This window comes from Amphiprion ocellaris, chromosome 21, assembly GCF_022539595.1.
Source record: "Amphiprion ocellaris isolate individual 3 ecotype Okinawa chromosome 21, ASM2253959v1, whole genome shotgun sequence".
Classification (NCBI taxonomy): domain Eukaryota; kingdom Metazoa; phylum Chordata; class Actinopteri; family Pomacentridae; genus Amphiprion; species Amphiprion ocellaris.
Genome location: NC_072786.1, coordinates 24,316,277 through 24,336,547, shown reverse-complemented (window position 1 = coordinate 24,336,547; position 20,271 = coordinate 24,316,277). Strand labels below are relative to the sequence as shown.

The following is a 20,271-nucleotide window of genomic DNA, read 5'->3' as shown; positions in this document are numbered from 1 at the left end:
GTGAGGAGGGTCAGGGTTTGGGCAGCTGTGCACAGGGAAGCCTCTAGTCTCCAATCAGCAACTCAGCCAGGTTTATGACCAAATATTTGTTGTTAAATAGTTAAAGTGTTTTAATGTCAGATTTAACTGAGTTGAAACCAGCAGATTTTATATACCTGGCTGGGCTTCCCAGAAACACACTGACAGACCTGTTAAATGTCAGGCACACTAGTGTGACCAATGAAAATGTTACGTCTGACTTGACATAATTTCCTGGAGTGTTGGTATAAACCTTTTATTTTACTTTTAGGCTCATACCAACAATAAACACATAAACAATATATAGGCCTGATAAATAATCTGAATAAAGACTACTATGCATCACCTCTAGTTTCTGTTAACCAAGAGGCTCATCTATAATATTATAGCAATGTATAGTCTGCTGAAACAAATACATAATGGACCCAACTAAAGCCATTAAAATCTTAAATTATAGTTTAAAATAAATAATAATATCAGAATGAAGGCAAAGAAAATGTTGCAGCCATAATTGTCACACTTTGGCTTAATGTTGATTTTAATGCATGGAAATGTAAAGATAGCATAAGACGTGTTTCCCCACTTTTTTGACTTTATTGCATCCCGCATTGCCAACAGAAGAGGTGCAACTTGATGAGCTGATCAACATTTTTAGTGGTAGATCGTAGAGAGTAGCTCTAATAATGGTTGAGTGCTCTGCTGTACTTGATAAATATATCATTATCAAACCATTAGAAATAGAAAACCATTATACATCTATAGGAAACCCAGCAACTGATCCCGGTTAATTAAGCACCATGATTCTGTGACAAAATAGCTGGGATTTGTGCATCACCTGAGAGAAAATGACACCCAGGATGAATTCAGTGTCCTCATTCTCAGTCAGTCACCTGGATGCTGGTTAGCCATAGGTGGGGCAAAATCCTCTGGAAAACATAATTTCACTACCAGCTTCTTCCAGTGATGGGATCCCACAAAAAAACAACATCTTTCTGCTAAAGTTTGAACACATTTGGCCTTTACATGACAGATTTGTGTGCTTTTGTTTGTCTTGTTGCTCTTGTCATTGTTTGGGAGCAGACAGAGTTCTGCTGGAATAAAGGTCAGTACTTCTACCAGCAGAATTGAGGAACATTTGAATCAAAATGTGCTGACAGCTATTGGGCTGTGTCATGTTGCCAGGCCACTGTTAGTCATATCCGACCAAACCGCTCCCATACAGTTGTTTTTGTGAATGTTTTTATGTTGCTTATTAAGTCACGAATACTTCATGTTATTAACAACATGATTGGAAACAGATTTAGATATACAAAAACCATGATCACTTTTACACTGGTTAAAAATTGGAATACTTGTTGCCCTAAATTTTGTCAGTCCGGTGGCGCCGAATCTCTGGTTGATCTAACAGCAATATTATGCTTACTAGTTTGTGTCTGGAACCAGTTCTATTAGATGCAGATGGACGACAGCTTGAGGTTTCATGTTCTAAATGTAGAGTAAAATGTTAAAATAGCTGGAGTTACTGTGTGCTGTCACACAACATTCACATAAAAGTCATTTAAATGTGGTTATATGTTCAGTACCAGTCAAAAGTTTGGACACATCTTCTCATTTAGTGTTTTTTCTTTATTTTCATGACTATTAAATTGTAGATTCTCACTGAAGGCATCAAAACTATGAATGAACACACATGGAATTATGTAGTAAACAAAAAATGTGAAATAAGTCAAAACATGTATTATGTTTTAGATTCTTTGAAATAGCCACCCTTTGCTTTGATTACTGCTTTGTACACTCTTAGCATTCTCTGGATGAGCTTCATGAAGTAGAACCTGAAATGGTTTTCACTTCACAGGTGTTCCTTGTCAAGGTTAATTAGTGGAATTTCTTGCCTTCTTAATGGGGTTGGGACCATCAGTTGTGTTGTGCAGAAGTCAGGTTGGTCCACAGTTGACAGCCCTATTTGACAACTGTTAGAATCCATATTATGGCAAGAACCAATCAGCTAAGTAAAGAGAAACGACAGTCCATCATTACTTTAAGAACTGAAGGTCAGTCAGTCTGGAAAATTGCAAAAACTTTGAATGTATCCCCAAGTGCAGCCACAAAAACCATCAAGCTCTACGACCAAACTGGTTCACATGAGGACCTCCCCAGGAAAGGAAGACCAAGAGTCTCCTCTGCTGCTGAGGAGAAGTTCATCCAAGTCTCCAGCCTCAGAAATGTCCAGTTAACAGCAGCTCAGATTAGAGCCCAGATAAATGCCACACAGAGTTCTAGTAGCAGACACATCTCTACATCAACTGTTCAGAGGAGACTGAACCAATCAGGCCTTTATGGTCAAACAGCTGCTAAGAAACCACTACTAAGGAAAAGCAACAAGCAGAGATTTGTTTGGGCCAAGAAACACCAGGAATGGACATTAGACCAGTGGAAATCTATGCTTTGGTCTGATGAGTCCAAATTTGAGATCGTTGGTTCCACCCGCCGTGTCTTTGTGCCACGCAGAAAAGGTGAATGGATGAGTCTCTACATGTGTGGTTCCCACCATGAAGCATGGAGGAGGAGGTATGATGGTCTGGGGGTACTTTGCTGGCAACACTGTTGGGGATTTATTCAAAATTGAAGGAACACTGAACCAGCATGGCTACCACAGCATCCTGCAGCGACATGCCAGCCCATCTGGTTTGTTTTTAGTTGGACCATCATTTATTTTTCAACAGGACAATGACCCCAAACACACCTCCAGTCTGTGGAAGGACTATCTGATCAAGAAGGAGAGGGATGGAGTGCTGTGTCAGATGACCTGACCTCCAGTCACCTGACCTAAACCCAGTCCACGTGGTTTGGGATGAGATGGACCACAGAGTGAAGGTAAAAGGATCAAGTGCTCAGCATCTCTGGGACTCCTTCAAGACTGTTGGAAAACTATTTCAGGTTCTACCTCATGAAGCTCATCCAGAGAATGCCAAGAGTGTGCAAAGCAGTAATCAAAGCAAAGGGTGGCTACTTTGAAGAATCTAAAATATAAAACATGTTTTGACTTATTTCACACTTTTTTGTTCACTACATAATTCCAGATGTGTTCATTCATAGTTTCGATGCCTTCAGTGAGAATCTACGATGTAAATCTCAGACTCAAATCACAGACTGCGACGTCGGGCCTCTTATCTCATTCAGCATGTTATCGGCTGACTTTCTTTTCAGCTGCATGGTTGAGGTATCTAAGTAATGAAACATGAAAGGGAAATATTAGACCTGAAAAATGAGGTATTGCACTCAATATCGACTTATTACACCTTGAAATGAAATATTACACACAATACTAAAACTGATTTTGCAGAAGTTACTAAGAAAAGTAATATTGCAAATGATTTATACATTACAGTTCAGATTTCAGCTGTCATTGCTGCAGAAGGGAAAGAGTTGTACGGTTTACATCTGTCTAGTTTCAAATTCTCTGGGAAGAATCAGGTCAGTCATGTGAGGCTGAAGGCAAAATGTGTCTTATATTTGATTGAAACTCTTCAAGTGTGGTATTGGAGCTTTAGTTAGAAGTGTACTGGGTTGTTTGCTTTCAGTATTCATTTAAAATTATGGAATTTGTTCAGTGCTGAATGTCAAGCTAATGCATGAATTAAAATGTATTTAGTTATAAGAAAAATATTTGGTTGCATACCTGAATGGTGAAGAAAGTTGCTGAACAAAGTCTCCTTTGTCAGCTGACTGTAACTTTGCTGGGAAGTAGATGTCTGAATTCGCTTGAAACTCCACGATTGTCTTCATGTGTCCAAAAACACAACTAAACCCGTCGTCATGGTAACTGAGCTAGCAGTCAATGCAAATGACAAATACAGATGGTATGATTCACTTTTTTGATGATTATGAAACAACCGGTTCTTTTTTGTGGAAACTTGTGGTGCTGAGACGATTCTATATGACGCCTCTTGTACAAATTCACAGACTTAAGGGTTTAACAAATCAAAAACAGCATATGGATCAAAAGTCACCCATATTCAATGGAATATGAGTGTCTTTCGGCCCATGTTGTGCATCAGAGGATTAACAGGATTCCAACTATGTAATATTATCATTAGATCTACTATTACATTAATCAGTAACTTTTTGATAATCGGTCCATTTCAGGGAAATAAAAGAACTAAATTAGCTGTCTTTATTTTCAGTTGGTTAAATTTGAATATCTCCTTTTTTTGTTACTTTTTGACAGAAAATTTTATATCTTGGGGTTGTAAACAGTTGAGGATGTCATGTTAGATTTGAGAAACAGATTTTTCATAATTTTCTGACTTTTATAGACCAAAGAAGTACTCCATAATTGACAGATTAATTTCAGCTTAAAATAATCATTACTTGCAGTCCTAGACTTAACTATGTAACTGTAAATTAAGGAGTTAAATGTAGAATACAGTGCTGCTTACACATAATAATGTCCAACATGATTCATTTTCACACTGTAACAGAATGAATTTTTTTTTGACAATTTTAGGCCTTGGGTTAGTAAAGTTTAAGTTAGGTTAAGTAGAAATAATCATCAGCTGCAGTTTTAGACCTAACTGTGTTTGAGTTTTTAGGGATTTTATCAACAACCACAGAGATACTTTATGTGAGTAATCAGCAGAATGTTGAAGGATTGTTCACCTCAGTGACATTTATGGAGAATATTAAAGCTCTTTTTACATTTAAAACTTAACCAAAGCATGAATATTCAACCATTCAACCTTAACCCTACATGTATTTTTAATTAGGTTGGTCAGTGTTTTTCTGATTAATGAATTTACGTCGAAGAAGTCAAAGAAACTAGTTCAGCTTTTACAATTTAATAGTATGAATTAAAAAACGATTTTGTTGACTATTTATTTTGCTGTTTTGATTTCAAATGATGTCGTACTAACCGTCGTTTTTCCATATAAAAGTAGTAGCTGGTGATGCAAGTGTAATTGGTTGTTTTTGTAATGTTCTATTTATTTTACAACTGACTTCACTATACTACTGTCTATAGTAGAAGACTGACTATACTTTCATGGTGTTCCTACTGGAGCCTCCACATGCTGCCTCTGCGCTCTTTGTTCCACTTCATTGGGGTGTGTGCTTGCATGTCCCTGTGTGTGTGTGTGTGTGTGTGTGTGTGTGTGTGTGTGTGTGTGTGTGTGTGTACACCAAGAGAGCATTTTGAGGATGGGTTGGATCTCTCTGTCTACTCCCCCACCCCATCTCCTTCCCTTTGCGACGAGTGTGTGTGTGTGTGTGTGTGTGTGTGTCTGTCAGCAGCAGTGTTTGATGTTGTTAAGCCTGCGTGGCAAGTGTGCGTCTCTGTGTATTCCTGCACAAATGAAGAAGGGAAGGGAGTGTGTTTGAGTGATTCCGTGCAGGACTGCAGAGTACGAATGTGTGTGTGTGTGGGAGTAAAAGAAAGATAGAAGAATTGTGGGAAACACACACCGCACATGTGCACCGTTTGTTGCATGCCTCCGTAGGTGTGTGTGGAGTAGAAACCCCCTCCCCACCACCACCACCACCACCCTTACGCACACATACACACAACTCCAGGGACTAGCATGTTCATTATTCTTCCTAAAAGAACCATTAAAATTTCATCAGTGCAATGCAATCTGTAGCAGGGCGGGGGGTAGGAGTGTGTGCACCAGTGTGTGTGAGCAGCAGAGAGAGAGAGGCGGTGTGAGGGGAGGGAGAGAGCTCGCATCCTCCTCTCATTCACCGCCGCCTGCCTTCATGCCTCTCTCCGCCTCCTCCTTTCCTTCTTCTTCTTCTTCTTCTTCTTCTTCATCATCTTCTTCTCTGGTGGCTCGATTCCCTCGCTGAGAGCACGCCGATGCGCGGATTACGACTCCTCTCATGATGTGAGCCACCAGCATCCCTCCCCTCCATCCATTCATCCCTCCTCATTCTGCTTCTGCTGCCACTGGAGGAGGCTTTCCCTCCTCAGGCTACACCGGGGAAGAGGAGTCCCGCACGAAAGAGTTAGTTGGATTCTTGGGAGGATTCTTTCTGTTCTCGTGGCTGCAGGCAGGTTTGGAGAAGCAACATATGTAGCTGGAGTTTGAGTGGAGCATCTTTGTTTTGTTGTTGAGTGGAATCTTCCTTTAAAGTACACCAGGAGGTTTAAAGGTGAGGCTTGCCTTTGATTTTGTTCTTTGGAGACTAACTTGTTGATACCACACACTGGATGTGTTCCCTTTGTACACAACTTTCCAGAGTTTTCTTTTTTGACCCCTGTCCATTGCTTTTCTTTAACTACACTGATCCAGCGTGTTGTAGCGCTGGTTCTCGTAAAGGAGCGAGCCTCATTAGCGCTGCTCTTTCTGTGCATTGATCAGAAACGCTGTGGGAAATTAGCAGCAGCCTTTAAAGACCACGGGAAGGGTGAGCGAGCGATGGTTTTCCTTCCACAAGCCTCCACACCCACCTCCTCCGCTGCCTCCGTAGCTCCACTCCCATCCCATCCCATACGTGGCTTTGTTTTGCCAGCACTAGTGTGAGCCGCCGTCTCTCAGGTAGATCTGATGGAGCTAATTGCATCCTAATTGGGTTTCCCCCTCAGCCGTGGAGTTTTTTTTTTTTTTTTGGTTCCTGAGCCGCTTAGAGCCACAGATGAAAGAATTAGTGGGGTGGAGTGTGTGTCTGAGTGAGAAAGAGTGTCTGGACAAGCTTGTGAGGACAGTGAGGTTTCTTTTTTTCTTTTTTTTTAATGTGTGCTGGTTGTGACTGTGGACTGTGTGTTATTTGCGGGCCCATCTGTGGAGGTCTTGTGTGATGGATGGTGACTGACGGAGGGTGTGAGGTGCGTGAAGGAGGAGGAGGATGAAGAGGAGAGGCAGTGGGATGGGGGTGAGGGTGTCGGGAGGGTATTCGTCTCCCATCTGTGTGTGTGTGAGAGCAGGAGTCTAGGTGCCGGAGCAGTACATCACAGACTGGCTAATGGAATGCTGGAGACTTGAAGGGTCCTCTCCTGTCTCTCTCCTCCATCACCACACCTCACCCCTCCCTCCACCTCCTCCCCCATCCCTCCCTCCACACAGGATTCTGGGAAGAGTGTGAGATGCCAAATGGCATGCTGTGGCGGCTGTGCAGATTTCGTGTGGTCACCAGACAGTTCATGGACCAAACTGGAAGAACGTTCATATGTATTCAGACACAGTGTTTGCGCTGCTGCCAGTCCAACTTAGAATCTTAAAGATTTTAGTCCTAGTACATTTGGCAGCTGCCGTGTTACTGGTTACCATAGTGAGTGCTTTAAAAAACTCTCCGAACCCAACGGATGCACTTTGCATCCAGATTCGCGTTCCTGCTGCTCCAGTGAATTGCTCTTAAAGTCTTTATTGCAGTGAGGTGTGGCATGTATGAAATGAAACTGCTTGACTTGACCTTTGCATCAATACAAGCAGCTTGTCTGTGCGACGAAGTAGCCGCAAGAAAAGGCAATTTTGAATTTTAATGAAATTTAGTCATGGTTGCACCCTGCATACCGATCTGAATTCACCCTCACACTTATTACTCTTGTTTGAATTACACATGAACACAGACAAGATAATATCTAGATATGTTAATAACTGTGCAAAGCAAGACAACATGAAGATTTTAGCACGTACACTACCTGTCAAAGGTCTTAGAACACCCCGATTTTTCTAGGTCTTTTTTTTGGAAATTATGCATGTTAACGTCTCATTGTACTCTGAAATGAAAGCATAGAACAAGTAAACAGATGAAGTTTAAAAAAAAGAAATTTTGAAGCTCATTGAAGTAGCACCTTTGGCAGATATAACAGCTGAACACACTCGTAGAATTCTTTCCACGATGGAAATCCAATATTCTTCAGAAAGTTCTTCCCAACTCTGTTGCAGAAGTTCCCATAAATATGTGGCACTTGTAGGTTGCTTTGCTTTCACTCTTCTGTCCAGTTCATCCAAACCAGCTCCATGGGGTTTAAGTCTGGAGACTGTGCTGCCACTCCATGTTTTCCAGCTCACCATCTTGTTCTTTTTTCCTAAGGTAGTTCTGGCAGAGCTTGGACGTATGTTTTGGGTCATTATCTTGCTGTAGAATGAACCTCTGACCAACTAGGAACATAGCAGAGGGTTCTGCATGGTGCTGCAGAATGCTGTGGTAGCTGTTTAGGTTCAGGGTTCCTCTCACTCTGTACAAGTCACTGACCCTGGATCCAGTAAAACAGCCTCAGACCATCACACTTCCTCCTCCATGTTTGACAGTTGATGTCACACACTGAGGAACCATCCTTTCTCCTACTGGACGGCGTACAAAAATCCTGCTTGATGAAGCAAAGATTTCAAATTTTGATCCATCAGTCCATAATACCTTCTTCCAATCTTCAGTGGTCCATTGGTGGTGTTTCATGGCCCAGACAAGCCTCTTTTTCTCATTCTGACATCTTAGCAATGACTTTCTTGCTGCAACTCCACCTGTCAAACCTGCAACTCCAAGTCTTCTCTTCACAGTTGAAACTGAGACTTTTCACTACGACCACCATGAAGCTGTGCTTGAAGCTGTTTTCCTGTGAGCCGCCTTATGGGGAAAAAATGCAATTTTACTCATTTAGAATTAAGGCTACAACAGCACAAAGTACAAAAAGTAAAATTGTCTCAATACTTTTTTTTTTTCGAAGCAACTATATCATTAATATGTCCAGACAACATGTTTGTTTTCTGCATTTCATGGATGTGCTGTTTAGGCAATCATAGCACTTGGTAAAGCTGAGGGGAAGATTGCTATAAAGTAATCAAAGTCCACAGTGACTAGACATTTATGTGTTGACATGTACCTGAAACCACAATCTAAGTCCTTCTATTGCACAGACATAACCAAAGTCAATAATTCAGAAAGTGAATCATGCCTCTGGTGTGACAGTAATGCTGTTTTTCATCTATGCTGGATTCTGTCATTTGGTCTTCCTTTGGTAAAGCACTTTTATTTACTATTCTTTTATTCATTATTATATTATTGCTGCAGTGCCCATTGTTAGTGGTTAAACTGGGATGATCTAGTCCACATTGTTTCTTGCCTGTGATGATGTTGCCCAGCAACAGAGGTATTTTAGGCCCACTGGGGACCATCGTGGGTTTGAAATGGATCAGATATACGACTGGCTTTACCTTTCTTAGTTTGTGATTTAGTTCTCAAAGTTTTCTTTCATGGGCAGACCTTGCAACATTTCTCTCTGCCTTAAAGTGTTTGTCCTCCATGCTTTTAGAATTCTGGAGCTCTTTGTGAAGCACCTGAATTTTTGTTGCAAAGGACAGAATTCTCGGGGCCAACCGTCTCTTTAGCTGATCTGACAAATTTATGAAAAAAGCCTTTTTTGAGATTACACAGTCACATATTTTCAACAAAATATTGATTTTATGTCCCTGCAGTTCTATTTTTATCTTCCTTCTTGCCCTATTACAACCAGGGGATTTTTCTACCATTGTAGAAAGTAAAAAATACATATACCTTGACTGACTTTATTCAGTACCATTCATGTAACCTAAAATCACCATTTTAGATTACATGACCTGAAGCAAGGTCCTCACATTGCTGAGTCTATTCCAAACTTACTCTACACATCTATCTGTGTTGGCTTCATCTGAGGTGTAGTTTCTGCAGCACAGATGCTGCTGAATGATTATAGAAATATTAAAGGTATATTAGAGGAATGCTCCTGGCAGTGGTGTTTCTCTGTGACCCCCCCGACTCTTCCATGACTACACATTGATACGTGTTATTTATAAGTCACAGTCCGGGTGCAGAGAGATGTGTGATAGATGTAGGTCGCTTCATAGTTCAGTGATGCAGAGTAGTGACAGCCAGGACATCAGAAGACCTGCAGCCTCAGGTGAATGCGTGTGTGTGTGTGTGTGTGTGTGTGTGTGTGTGTGTGTGTGTGTGTGTGTGTGTGTGTTTGAGAGATACAAAGTCACAGGGAGATGGAAAAGGAAGGACTTGTAATGACAGCCTAGTCTACTGCATGCGCTGTTTCTATAGGTATATATAATGTAGTCGCTGCTCTGTCACGTTTTCAACCAACCTGCCTGAATCCAAACCTGCCAGACCTGCAGGTGACAGAGCGACCACCACATCATACCATTCAATCTCATGAAGTGAAGCAATGTGGGTCCTTGACAAAACAATGAATAAAGTAAAATGCTTTTTTATATATATATAGACAGACTTTTTTCCTTCCATAAATGTATGACTTTGGACTCAGAGCAAATTTAAGCGTTTTTTTCTGGTAAATTTGTGATTATTTGCCATTTTAATCTCAGAAATTTTCCACTGTTTTTGGAGTAAATTTTCAACTTTAGTCTTGGAAATTTTTTGCTTAATTCTTGTGAAAAAACATTCTCTGATTTAATGATAAATTGTGTCAGACAGGGAAAAATAGACTCCAAACAAAGGTTGAGCTTTTATGAATAATTTTTTTTCATGAATACACCACCTGGGACTATCAGTGTGTTTTTCTTGTACATAAACATCTCTTTTTTAAATATTACCCCCATTCCCTGTTCCATAAAAAAGCCACTATTAGATTGCTGTAGGTTTAGGACCCAATAACCAAATAATGAGAAACAAAGGATATTTTAATCACTCTCAGCTGTACTTAACAAACTAAACACTCTAAACTGTTATGGTGAACATGATAAGCATTACATTTGTGAAAAACCAGCACGTTAGTGTTCTCCTATGTGGGGGATTTGTCTGATTTTAATGACTGCTTGTGGAATTTGAACATCACAAAATGTGTCAGAAGAGAAGAAAAATTGACTCAGTTCAAAAACAGGTTGAGATGTGAAAGTAAACAACTCATATCTACATATTCAAAACATGCTTTGTACATGTACAACATGCACTATTTCAAATATTACTGGCTTACAGTGCTGCAGGTTACTGGTAAATACAATAATAATACAATAATAATACAGTAAGACACCAAACAGCATGTTGGCCGTCCTGATGAGAAATGTGAAAGATCTATCTATCTATCTATCTATCTATCTATCTATCTATCTATCTATCTATCTATCTATCTATCTATCTATCTATCTATCTATCTATCTATCTATCTATCTATCTATCTATCTATCATCTATCTATCTATCTATCTATCTATCTATCTATCTATCTATCTATCTATCTATCTATCTATCTATCTATCTATCTATCTATCTATCTAAAACGTGATTAATATAGATTAAGAATGAATGATGTTTCATCATGATTAATCGAAATTAATCCACAGCAACCCTGTGATTAAGCTGACTAAAAATTTTAATCGTTTGACAGCACTAAAAATAAATAAATCGATATTGTAAATGTCAGTAACGGCATACATGTACAGGTCAGGTTTAGCTTTTATTATTAACGCCTTGCTGTGAATCCTTCATAGCCTTAGATCATGTGAAGGATTTATCAGTGAATAATAACTGATAACCCCCTGAAGGCACATATCTGGTGAATCGTACTTTTTTATATGGTAATCTTCATGCATTGTGTGGAACAACGGCTGCTGCTTCCAACATTTGCTTGTATCTGATACACATGCTGACTCTGAGATCTATATGGTGAAGCTTGAGCTTTGGGGGGTGTCTGAATCCTTCCAGGAGCCACGTGAAGCCTGGAAATGTTGATGCTGCAGTGGAACAACCTGGAACGTCTCAATCTGTGTGTTGATTCCATTCACTCCCGTTCCTTCATTGTCGCTGCTGGCACACTCCAGTGATCGTGGAATTTGATTGCGGCTACAAACACGGGTTTTGCCAACTACTGCCTGCATGTACAGCTAGAACCCACCCCCAGTCTCTCTGGTGGTGTCCCTCCCCCAACACCCCCCACCCCTCCGCCCAGTTGTGAATACAAAAAGATGATGCATTCGGCAATCAATGGTTGTAACGTTGCTGCGCTGTTATCCCTCATTTCTGCCGGGCCCTCGGTGTGATTTAGTGGGGCTCCTGGGGTTCAGTAACCAGCGCTGAGCACCGCTGGGGGAAGGGGAGTGTGTGTGCAAATGTTTGGATGTATGTTTGTTTGCGTGTGTGTGTGTGTGTGTTTTTACTATGTTTGGGATGTGGAGCGAGGGATTTAGGCATCTACATGGAAGAAATTGCTAAAATATATGTGTGCACAGTGCTCCCTCTCCTCCCATCCAAACCCTATCTTCCATTCACCCCTCTTAAAATTGGGAGTGTATGTGTTGAAATGTGCTTTTGCCCCCCGTTATTTAGCCTGACAATCTGTTTTATTTAACAGGGCGAGGCTCCCTTCCCCTCGACATCACTTTGGCGAGGTGGTCCTTTAAACGGAGCGAAATTGAGGCGGTGCCGGCTGTATATCACTTAGGCAATTACAACCTTCACGGATCTATTGGTAATAAAAAAAGAGGTTTATGAAGCGCGAACACGCCGGGCTGGGGGAAAATGCTAACAGACGAAGGAGTGTTTGGTGTGGAGGGGCGAGGCGTGGCTGTCGAAGGTTTAGGTGTTTGATTTGTTGATGCATTTGGCTGTGCTGGGCTGGGACACGTCTTATTCTGACCCCCTCACCTCTGTTAGCTTTGTCTCACTTGACTGTGAATTGTGTGCTCAACAGGCCCACGTAGAGAATTAGCCGGCAGACACCCGTGTGCCATAAATCGGCCTCCAAAATGCCACCACGTGTAATTGAGATTTCACAGCCCTGATATGATCGCTCTTCTTTCTTCCTCTCTTTCTCGCTCAGCTTTAAAAACCTTCAAAATAAACAAAGATGCTCCCTCCTTTCCAAGCCCTCCTCCTCCATGCTTCCCTCCTCCATGATCCACCGCAGACATAATGAGATTTGATGTTAATCCCGACACAATATCACAAGATTACGCCGTGCCATAATGCTGCATGCAGGCAGCGCAGACGGTGGAGAATGGGTTTGGCGCGTGCAGAGGAGGCTTGGCTGCCTACAAGCACATTAATGTAATCTAAGTGTAATTGGGTGGTAATGCAGCTTGTATGTAGATGAATGGAGGAGCGGGAAGGCAGGTTTTTTTTTCGTGTTTCATCCTCCTTGTCAGATGAGCCCAGGGAGGGAGAGCGAGGACAGCATAAAGCCAAGAGAGAGAGAGAGAAGCTGGAGGGGCCTCAGCTTGACAGAGGAAGAGAGTGATAGGACGAAGGAGAGAGATTGCCTGGAGAGGGTGAGGGCTGGGAGAGAGAGAGATTATTTATCTCCAAACCGATGTCAAATTCTTGTAGTGAGAATGGATTTTGTACTGAATGTGATTAATGATCAGGGAGCGTCAGAGGGGGAGTGGCGACACAGAGGGGGGAGCGCTTTGGAGAGCTGCAGAGGTTAAATGAGAAACTTGATCTGAAGCCAATTTATTAGAGATTAGTGGATTGCATTTGTTCTTAAAAATGAATTTCAGTTAAAAAAAAAAAGGAATGTGTTGAGGTCAGCTGTATATTGACTCTCAAATCAGTTGGAATAAATTCCTACAATTGGCTTGTTTTATTGTGAAAAATCAAATTCACCCACATTGGAGAAATTACACTGTATTTTCTGCAAGATATTTTTTAAATATAGTTACCTAATTACCTAATTGCATATCCTTGTGAAATTGCTTTTTTTTGTATAACTAATTGGGACGTTGCCTTGGATGCGTTTGCATATTGTTGTATATTGGGAATCGTAAGTCATGTGACAAATTGATGGACTGTATATAAAGAAATTACAAACAACTTTAGATATCGCCGTGATGAAGCCAAGACAAACTCACATCATAATAAGACACCAGAGAGACAAAGAAGAAGGGAATTTCAAGTGTAGAAAGAGAAACACAGCAGAAAAACCAAATCTCAGTTGCCTGTTTCTCCCTATAGTTGGCAGGCTGCTGAGAAAAACATGCATGTATCTCTTTATAAGTCAAAAGCATAGAGGGCCACAAGGGACATGCATTTCACCATTTTGTTCCTACAAAAACTGCCCAGTTTGCCAGCAGATATCTCATTCTATTATTGAGAATGCAGAAACATTTGAAAACGTGTCTTCCAAATGTTACCTAAGAGATGAAAACTCTAATGGATGTTGCTGAATAAGTTATCATTAATGTACATAGAAAGACATTTTTTTTTTTAGATAATTCCTGCAGGTGGTTTACTGTATGAACAGCATTCTTAGGTTCCACAAGCAAGTAATGTACATAGAGAAGGTCCACACTAATTTGATTAAAAATCTTCATGGGTGAACACATTCTATGATTTTGCTAATGCTAATTGTAGAGTTACTTTCCTATCTTCATTCAAGATGTTTTTACCAATTAAACTGAAAGAAGTGGTGGCACCATTAAAATGAACTGCTAGATTATGATGATCAGTGATCTGCTGAACTTGATTAACCCAAAAGAGACGCTTTGAAAAACCTAATTGATCTAGTTTTCTCCTCTAACAACACAGTGGGAAGCAAATTGCTATGTGGCTACAATTACATGGACTTTTAATGGTAAAACCTTCAGACACTAGTGTAGTCTAGTATGTTTTCTTGTACAACTTTTGGAGTTCTACAAGAAAACAAATGAAGTACTTTTTTTTCCAAATGTCTTGTATGAGGTACACAGGACATTTGTGCAGCAACGGCATAGCTGAGTGCAGACAAACTATTTTTGAACATGTAACCAATTCATAGAAAGCATCAGCTAGGCTTGAGAGAAACTACACAGTGGGATAACTTGGTGTTACAACTGTGTTTAACAATATATAAATAAATAACTTAACCGTCAATCAGATAGAGCTCTGTTAGACTTTTGGCTTATGGATGTGTTTTTAATACATGATTTTTTTATGTGTGTTCGTGTATTCAAATATATTTAGACATGTGGACTTCGATTGTAATGTGAAAATGCTCCATGTATCTACTTCCATCGGTTCATCCATTTGATTGCTCATCAGTGATAGATGATGAATATTTGATCTGCATGGACATCCATCCATCCATCCATCCATCCATCCATATTTTCATAGTTTATTCTTTATTTCTGCAAGTGTTTAATTATGGCTTTACAACGGAGTGGTTTACACTTTGGCAGAGGTTGGTGCAACACATCTGGTGAGTGGCTCAAATTTAGCTTACTACAGTTAACACAACATATTTACATGGCTGTATTTCACCCCCCATACGATAGAATTGACCAGCCAGTTGCTGAGATCGCCCCTGGTAACAATGATTTTGCTGTACATATTTGGGGCCACACAGTGGATTGATGGTTAACACTGTCGCCTTACAGCTAGAAGACCCCTGGTCCGTGTCCCGGCCTGGGCTTGGGATCTTTCTGCATGCTGTTTGCATGTTTTCCCTGTGCATGTGTGGGTTTTCTCCGCATACTTCAGCATCCTCCTAGAGTCCAAAAACATGCTGAGGTTAATGGGTGATTCTAAATTGTCCATAGGTGTGAATGTGAGTGTGATTGTTAGTCTCTATGTGTAGTCCTGTGATAGACTGGTGACCTATTCAGGATGTCTCTTACTTTCACCCTAAGTCAGCTGGGATAGACTCCAGCCCCCCATGACCCTAATGAGGATTAAGTGGTGTATAGACAATGGATGGATGAATAGATGTACATGTTTGTCCTTTCAACTGTTGGTGTGTTCAGGACTTTACAAATTAGACTGGCAATACTCTAACCTAAAAGATAATAAAATGAAAACATCCAGCAATTTACTGCTTTAGCTCTGTTCATTCATTATTCAACGAAGTAAAGCCTGGCCTTGCATTTCTGTAATCCAGAGATGATTAGCTGCCTCCCTAAAGATGCAAAAGTCTTAATGGTTCCCACTTTCTGCTGTCGGTGCATTTGTTTCAAATGGTCTAATATGTAGTTTTGTTTACTTGAAGAATCTTGTTGCCAGTGTGATTCAAAATTCCAGACAAGCAGACCCGTTTGTTCAGCAGATTCTGCTTCAACTGTGAGGGTCCAGGTGTCATTCCTGAATCACTCTGCTGTCACCACCCAATACTCTGCCATCTCAGGGAACAATAAACAGCAAGGTGCCAGGAAGATGTCTGGCTGGGGTAAGTGTGTGGAACAAAACAAACAGCGCAAAATTGACACTGCAACATGCATTCCTCAAGCTAATGAGCTGCCACTTTTCATGTCAGTCTTCACCTTCACAATAGTGATTACCCTGTTAAAGAGAGCCAGGATACCTGCAGCATCGCATGCATTAGCTCACCGGCACACATACTCATGCTGGTGCCTTCTCTCCTCTGTTACCGTGACAACAGAAAAAGCCAGGGCTGCCTTTAGTGCAGCTTTGTTGGTGCAATACCAATTAAACGTAGTGCCAGCTGCAGCTAATCCAAGGATGGATCCTCTGGGTTGTCATAGCTGTTTTGCCACCTTTGCTGCCATATTCTACTTTTAAGCAATGCAATCCAAGTATATATCTTTGAAAAGTTGAGGATAAAGCTCCCTGTAGACACCCTGGTTCTCCCCATTCCCTGACAGGAGCTGTTCCTGATTCAAGAGTTGCTGCTGCATCTGAAGGTGAAATTTTAGCCTTTGTTTGAAGTCAAACCAACCAAACTATGTTAACTCACAGAAATGAATGTAACATTTTTTAAGTGTGGTTCAGTAATGAACATGTCATCATGTTTGCCACAGGAAAAGTTGCTTGCTAAACAGAATTTGTAACAAGATGCAATTTAGAGGAACATTTTGACATTAGTTGAGCTCAGATTTTAGTAACTATCAAAGAGCTGAAGGTGCACTGCTGCAGTATTTAACACTGGTTTAATTGAATCCGTAACGATGCAGGGATGTTGTTGCAGGAACTTTAGGCTTGCAAAGGCAACTGCAGAGATGAATTGTTTTGATTAGCAAATAAATATTTTTTAAATATTTTAAATTTTAGCTTGCTCTGTTCAGCAGAGTCTGCATAAAAGCAGGCATTATGAAAGCTGGGGAAACGTGCACCAACATAATCTGGCAATACATATTGTGAAAGGATGTTAGTTGACTGCGTTTACCTCCAGCAGTAGAATTGTGTTTTTATCTGGGGACTGCTATACACTGCCTCCCATGCCACCCGCCAAAACCTCTTGCCATCCCATTAAAATGTTCTAGATTCACCACTGACTTCATCAGCTATCATCCTGGTGGTTGCTGGTATGTAATATCTGGTTGGGATTATGTTGTTTGCATTGCTTTTATTTAACTGAATCTAACATAACTGCACTTTTATGAGACATTTTTGTTGCTCGCCTGCTGTTGTCGCTTAGTTTTAACACTCTGGCACTTTGGCTCCTCAGGCTTTCATATTTTCTCACCTACATTACTCTCTCTGACCCCCCCTGCCTTTTCATTTTCTTCCATTTCTTCTTCTTCTTCTCTCCATCACTCTCTGCCTCCTGTTAGTTTGAATTCTCCTCTATGACTGTAGCTGTGAACAGTGTTATGTGAGGCTGATGAGGGATCAAAGGTGTAGCAGACTGTCAGCTGTGTGGATGTTTACCTGTGTGTGTCCTTAATATTCAGTCAACCTGAGGAACTCTAGCTGCCTCTAACTTTCTAGCTTTCTGCTTATTTGCCAAATTGGCTCTACAGGGAGTGGTGCGACTTAAAGAGTAACTTGAAGGTTGAAGACCTCAGTAAATAGAAATAAAAAGCAGAAAATAGACTTTTAAATATCGGAAAATAACACTATATCCATCCATTCATCATCTATACATTGCTTAATCCTCATTAGGGTCATGGGGGGCTGGAGTCTATCCCAGCTGACTGAGGGTGAAGGCAGGAGACACCTGGACAGGTCACCAGTCTATCACAGGACTACATATAGAGACAAACAATCACACTAACATTCACACCTACAGACAATTTAGAATCACTAATTAACCTCAACATGTTTTTGGACTGTGGGAGGAAGCTGGAGAACCTGGAGAAAACCCATGCATGCACAGGGAGAACATGCAAACTCCATGCAGAAGGATCCCAGGAAGGCCGGGACGTGAACTGGGGATCTTCTAGCTGCAAAGCGAAAGTGCTAACCACCAAGCCACTGTGCAGCCCCGAACACAATATAATGTAATATAACACTGTAATTCTGGATTACTTGTCATACCAGATAAAGAGGCATGATAATCAGTTATATCCTGCTCCTGAGGGAGACACAGCTAGAGAGAACGGTGAAAGCAAACTGAGTTTCACAAGTCCAGACTGGCCCCATGGCGGCACTGCATGCGTAGCACATGTGGAATGGATGCTGCATCACTACGATTCCATTATAATCAACAAGAAAAACACTCAGAGAGCACAGTACTCCGCCAAGGCTGCTTAGTCATTGTATCATTTCCGACGGCTGAAATCTTGAAAACAATCTTGGCAGAAATCAGGGCACTAGAGAATGTGGCCATGTAATATAGATGTACCCACAAACAAATTGACCTTGCGCTGAGCACAGGTGTGTGTTACACATGTGTACATTATGTACGGATACGGAATCGCGTGACCTAAATATGTAGCGGGCGACGGGAATTGATGGGACTCAGAAACACCCCCACAATTTAATCAATTGTTACTTGTGTCATTTCCAATGGATAAGTCCTGATAAGTCCACAGTGATTGATTTGTAGAAGGATCACAATCACTTGTTGTCATAGTTACAGTGACACCATGTTGCCATGTCGCAATGATACAGAAATCTTTAATAAATCCATGGATCCAGACTATAAGCTGCATCACTGCCAAATTCTAATCACTTGGTCCTTGTGTCATTTCCGATCTTCCCTGAAAATTTCATCTATATCCGTTTGTCTGTTTTTGATTAATGTTGCGAACAGACAGACAGACAGACAGACGTACGTCAATCGTCACATAACTCTACCGTCCTTGGCGGAGTAAAAAGACCAACTTTCTAACACATAGTTGCACAGTGTGCTTTTTAAGAGGAATTCTCAACAAAACTACTCTTTCATCTGAATTTTTGTCTTTATGTCAGAGAAAACATCTAAAATTGTGCATTAACTTTTCAAACGATAATTTCCAAGAAATATTAAGCATAGATTTTAGTACAAACAAAACAAACTGATTTTTAATTCATTTCTGGTATCTGAAACCAACAAAATATCAAGAAGATTTGGGATTCAATTATTTATTCGTGCATGTTGAGATTTTACAGTAACATGACATATTTATGACTAATTATTGTGCCTTTTGTTACGTTTAATGGCCCTCTGCAGTCTTATAATGTCTGCTGAAGGTAGTATCAGAGGCAGAAGCTTTCATGGACCAACCACAACCTTGTGTGCTCAGCATCTAGACGTTCATATTGACTGTTGCAGCCATCTGAAAAGTAAACACTCTAATTTGGAGCCCAACTGTCCAGATTCATGAATGTTTCACCATAGTTGACATCAATCATCCATTTATTCTGCATCAGGACTGCATAACCACCTACATGCTTCCTATACACAACCATATGGCCTCTGCAGATTTGTTTATGTTAATACAACAATGCACATTTTGCACATCATTAATATTTACTGTAGCATCTGCCTTCCTTGTTTTCCCATATGGTTCCCATTGAAATGCTGTGCTGTAAGTATACTCTAACGCAGTTTTGATATTTTATTGTTTTATTAATTTAGAATTTTTCAAGCTCGTTTTATGGGTATTTTGCTACTGCTTGTTTCATCACATCATAATATCCATAACACCTGACCTACGGCCTACACTTCTATATGTTAATCTTACCATGTTTTTGCATGTGTTTAGCTAGTTTTCAATGAATAGTACAACAGCAGAACAGTAAATTAGTATATTGGATAGTAGAACTCTAGTTTCCACCCATGGAATTTGCAAAAGTGTGTTTTAACTGTGCTGCGGTTTCTACTAGAGAGCTGCAGAGTGGTCAGTATAGTCCCTTAAGTGCTATAATGTGAAGCAGTGGATCCTTATTGCATTTATTAGATTTATCAGTATTATTAATGGCCCATTGTGGAGCCTAGTGAAGTATGGAAAGGCTATTACAAATGTCCTAATTGCCAAGAATATTCCCATCAGTGTACTTCTCTCCAGTCTTTAGCATACAGACACTGACCCACTGCTACTATGCAGATATACAGCACACTGTTTCTCACTCTTTACACTGTCAAAAGGAAGTAAATCTATACATATATACAACTTAGAAATAGTAGTTACATATAGGGAAGCAAATAATTAGAATAATCTTCTTAACAGATGACTGATTAATCAATAAA

The 20,271-nt window shown here is 40.5% G+C and overlaps 1 protein-coding gene across 2 annotated transcripts in view; it reads left to right on the top strand.

Annotated features, from left to right (window-relative positions):
- nav3 (neuron navigator 3) overlaps positions 1-20,271 on the top strand; it is a 534,705-nt gene that overhangs the window by 110,405 nt on the left and 404,029 nt on the right. The window contains exon 1 of one of the 2 annotated variants that reach the window (XM_055006839.1): positions 5,901-6,165. The exons of the other annotated variant lie outside the window; for it this stretch is intronic. The gene's annotated coding sequence lies outside the window, so the exon portion shown is untranslated. Of the gene's footprint in view, positions 1-5,900; positions 6,166-20,271 lie in introns of those variants that run through there. 2 annotated transcript variants of the gene reach the window in all.